This window comes from Nestor notabilis, unplaced genomic scaffold, assembly GCF_000696875.1.
Source record: "Nestor notabilis isolate BGI_N333 unplaced genomic scaffold, ASM69687v1 scaffold5962, whole genome shotgun sequence".
Classification (NCBI taxonomy): domain Eukaryota; kingdom Metazoa; phylum Chordata; class Aves; order Psittaciformes; family Psittacidae; genus Nestor; species Nestor notabilis.
This window is the reverse complement of record NW_009916861.1, coordinates 91,156-96,355: the sequence shown is the minus strand read 5'-3', so window position 1 is coordinate 96,355 and position 5,200 is coordinate 91,156.

The following is a 5,200-nucleotide window of genomic DNA, read 5'->3' as shown; positions in this document are numbered from 1 at the left end:
CAGGGGCCGTGTTTATAGATGTCATGGTCTTGCTCATATATACATATATATGAATGTCTAAGTGTATGTGTGCGTATGATTATGACAAAATTGTTTTGAAGTAAACATGGCTTTTAAACCTGGACCAAATATAGTAGAAAATTTTTTCTTCAGCTGAAAACATGGTAAAAATTCCTTTTGAAAAGATAATGTTATTTTTGGAGGAAATCAGATTATTTAGGACAGGTAGTTTTTTCTCATATCCTACAGAAAGAGGAAAGATTGTCAGCAGTGTGTTTGTTTTGGGGAAGGAATTAAATGTTTGATGTGTAACTTGTTTTTCAACTGGTTACATTCTACCAAGAGTTAATTGGTCTGTTTTTCAGGAAGAAGCTCATCATAAAACAAACCTCAGCATAATTGCAGACAGAAAACATCTTGAGCACACCACCCTTTAGTTATATAACTAAAAATGTTTTCTTCTCCATTTAGTGTGATTTGAATGATTATATAGAATGCACATAATGACATCAGGTTTCTTCCTGCTGTAGGAACCTAAAAGAGAAAAGGGGGCAGTGGTTTAGAAAGGCAGTTATTTGTAAAGTTGCATAATACTTACAAGTAATACTTCAGGTTACTGACTCTGGAAAGCAACTTGCAGAAAACAGAGCAACAGGAGAGTGATTTCTAAGGTTTTTTTTGTACGACAGAGCATGTACACAGCTGTAGTACATGAAGGGTCTAACTCCTTTCCAGTTAATGACCCCCGAAACATCACCATGTGGGAATGACTCTCAGGTGGTGGTGAGTAGCCATATTTACAGACAAGAATGTAATGAGCGTTCAGTGAAGGAGTTGGTTAGAGACTTAAAATCTTGGAAATTGCTTCAGCTCTCCTGTTATGTTGGTTACATGACGTGTGTTCACAGAAATGATACTGCTGCTGTTGAGATGTTACCACTGTGTGTGTTAGGATGTGGTTCATCCCCCAAGCAAGTTTGTGTTCACAGTCCCCGATCAGCCAAGCGGCATGGTGAGATGTCACATGGTGGCTGGAAACTTCCATTTCAGGTGTAAACCAAGACTCAGCAGTGTTCATGTTGGTGTTGAGAGTTTTCACTGGTATTTTGCAATACCAGTGAATGAGAAATTCAAGTGAATTTAGTCAAGAATGTTAAAATGTTGCCTGCCCCCTTATTCCCCAGGAGATTACGGACCCAGGAAGTGAAATGTTAGCTACTTTGCTGCTTCAGCCTGCAAACTAGTACTGTGGTTCAGCCAGCCTTTGGTAATGCCATTAATGTGCTAGATTGAGCTGTAGTTCAGGTGTATAACTGTGCTGCAGGTAGTGTTCAGTAGGTCAGCTGATAGTTCGGAATAACATTTTAAGCTGCTGCAGCTAAGCCCAAAGAAGCTTATTTCTTCAAGGCCAGATTTCTTTTTTTAATGATTAGGGTTCTGAACATGCCATGTAGTTCTAATGCCGGGTGTTTTGGGGAGCTTTAAAAGTAGAGTGTTTGAAAGGCAGCATTTACCAGTATTTGGTCCTATTTTGATTCTCTTGCTGCATTTTTGAAGGAGTTGTGGCATTAAGCTTACCTGTGCGTAAACCTTCTAAAGCTGTTGGCAGGACTTCAAGCCTGCAGCCAGTTTGTATGAGATAGACCCAAGCCATTAGAAATGTAGGAATAGATCTTTAACTGAAAGCAGAAATTTTGTAGAACTATTCACAAGGTGAAATGTTTTATGAAAATCATCATTGGTGCTTCAAAATAAGATTAGTGACAGTTAATATGATAAAGACCTGTACTAGTGCAGAAGTGAAGAAATTGGATGGTGTAAAAGTCAGTGAAATCTGGTGGAGGTGTGAAAGGAAATAGAGCTGTGGCAAGCTACATCTTTATCTGTTAAACATGTAGTCAAGGTGTCAGTAGTTCTTGGGTTAAAGTTATTTTTCTCTTGGCACATGTACTTCCTGCTGTACTCTGTATCTGAGAGCTCAGTCTCAATAGAATTGAGATTTATTTTAATGACATCCATTTTACAGTTGTGAGATTGAATCCTGTAAAATGTATCAGGGAGGCCCAGAGTTCTGTATCATTTTGAATGTGCTTTTAAAAATGTGATTCTTGTTGGAGTTGTTAGTGTGAAAGGTAAGGTATGGATAAATCCAGCAGGAAAATGTAACAGCGCTTACTGATGCTCTTCTCTGTTGGGCTAGAAAAGTATGAGCACTTTTTACTAGGTATTTCTCCTGCATGTCAGCTAGATGCTGACTGAAAACTGGCTGGTTGCAGAAGGCCTCAAGGCTGCCACTGCTTCCTTTGTTTACTACTTTGCATTTGTTTGGCCTAGAATTGCCTTCCTGCTTTTCCTGTCTTTTGCAGCTGTTTTTAGTGTAATTACTAGCTTTGATATTTAAGGAAAATACTGTGGCTTCCTTGAATGAATGTAAATTGTCTGACTCCTTGATGAAGCAGAGAGGAGGAGATGTATTTGCATCAGTGCTCTGGAATTTGGAACCTACTGGCTGCAGTCACACCTGTGTCCCAGGCTTCCTGTGGGCAGCACTGTCTGTCATCTGTTAAGTGTCTTTTTCTTTACAGTACTGAAGCATGTGAAGTTGGATGAGAGATGCTGTAAAATGCAAGCTTTCCATGGAAAGTGAAATGGACAGGTTTTTGTAATGTGTGCATCTTAAAGAAATTTAGGAAATACTTCACCTTTAAATACTAGGGAAATGAAAGCATGCTGTTTGGTGTGACTTAACTGCAAAGGTTGTAGAAAATACTGAAAATACACAGTAGTGCAGATACACTAAACACTTTATGAAGTAGAACTTAGCCAAAACAACTGATTCATTGAAAGATGTACAAAATTTCTTACACAGAAAAGAGTTTGGTAGAGACATGGGGAGGAGGAAAAGTTGTGAATGTAAATACTTCTATATTAGCTTAATAGAAATGCAGTTTATGGTATAAATATGGGTGGAGGCTTCACATGATATATTTGGGAGATAATGAAGTGTGAGAGAATTTCATCACCTATCAACTTATGCCTTCTAGCAGTTGGTTTGACAGGTAAGCAGTCCTTGAAGAAGCTTAACTTAAACTGGCAGCCTTGTCATATTAGTGTATTCAAAATTAATAGAAGATGAACTTATACATCTGTCTTTTTTAGAAACTGGGGGGGGGGGCTTTTGCTTTAGAATTACTGATTTCTGTATTATAACAAGTCTTTGGCACACGTAAGCATATTGCATTTGTATTTATTCTTCAATATAATGGCAGCTTGTGGATTGATGTGAAATCAGTTGCTGTCATTCTGCATACTGATGCTGTTTGAGTGGTGAATATGTGCTGCCAGCTCTGGCTGTGCTCTACATAGGGAATGCTATGGCTTTTTAAAGACTTAATTGGAGGAATTGTGTCAGTGCACGTAAACACTCACTTTAACAGGTAGTTTCCTGACCAGACTGCCCATTTGGCTCGGTGCTATGTTTCTAGAAGTGGTCAGTGCTTGCCATTTCAGCAAAAAGATATGAAACCTTTATTATAAATATATTGTATACAGAGAGGAGGAGCATTCCTTCCTCATCTCATGAGCTGTCAGTTGTGGGCTGTGAAGTTTAATGTGTTTTTCAATGTCTAATCTGAGGTTTTATGCATTGCGTACTCTGTACTTATTTAGCTATACTGCTTGATCTGCCATAATTTAGCACAGTCAGCTTTAAAAAGAACTTAGTCTTTTTATTATGACTTCTAAACGTAGTAATACTTTGGTTCTGACTTTAATCTAATGGTTTCTTTGAGTATCTCCCTGCTTTCCTTAGGGTTACTTTTGAATGCTCAGGTTATTCCTGCTCTACTTTGTCACTGGCATGGTGAATAATCCTGATCTGCTGTTTCCCAACACAGCATTATGGGAGTGCAGACACAGGCCTTACTTAATTGAGACTGTAACTCTGTAGGCATTCATCTGTGTTTTCAGTGCTCATCCAGACATGGATGTGTCACTTGCTGTGTGCACTGGCCAGACATCTTGGTTCACTTCTCAGCAGGACTTGAGTTTTGCTCAGGAAGCCAGTGTCCGATGCTCATAAAACTATAATTGGTATAAGATAGAGTTCACATTTTAAAATGCAGGTGGTATTCTATTTCATGTTTGGTATTGGGTTGCTCTGTGCTAACAATACAGAGTAAAAGACGAGTGAAAACAGTCCTTTTCTGTAAAAAAATGAGATTTTTGATGTTTGTTTGTTTGTTTGTTTTTTCTCAAGTGTGTTTAGCACTTAGATGTGTAGCATTCTCAGAGCAGCTGTGTGTCAGGTCTGTGTCATCTGTGGTGGTAAGCAAGTTCTCAACTACTAAATGCTTTCAGGATTTGATTACGAATTGGTGCTTTCCCCAAGGAATATAACTGGATGGGATAACACAGTTTAATTTGTTCTTTTCAAGTACCTGTAGAACTGGTTTTGCTGAGCATTGTTTGTTTTCTACTTTGTGTTATATTTTGTACCTTTTAAATTTCTTTGGGATGGCTTGCTTCTGGCGTATCCAAAGGTACATTGTGAGCTTCCTGCAGAACTGGTACTGTTCAATCTGGAAAGTCACCTACAATGAAAATCTTGAATCGTTTAGTACATGCATGTCTAAAGATAGGTTTTCTTAAAGACATGGGTTGCTTTATATGATTGTAGGGATTCTTTAGGCATTGTTGTAACTCTCAGAAAGCTGTCTTGTGTGCTTTACCCTAAAAAGAATAAAATAATCCAGACAACCAAAGGATTTGGCTATTTCAGAAGGGTAAGTTAAGGGAAGCAGATTTCTGCTTAACTGTGAAGTGACAGCAGGATGCTTGCCAAGTTCCTCCAGCCATTGTGGAACTTGGTTAGATTGAAGGAGGGATGCTGCTGTCTCAGGCTTGTTGTGGATAGCTTTGAATACCAACTTAAGTAGCAGGAATCTTCAAAAAAGGAAGCAGCTTAGAGATCTTGGTTATTAACGTTTGGGTTGCAAAAATGAAAGCTATTTCTTTACATTGAGTTATCTGCATGGCGGTGTGTGGGAGGCAGTCTTGTGAATGAGATGAGGCATCCTACCTCAGCAAAGTCACCTTGGAGTCTGGATTGGATTTTACTTAACTATGATACTTTCAGAATGTAGAATCACCTTATAGTGCTACATTAACCAGCATGCTTCACAGTCAGCTTCTTGACAAG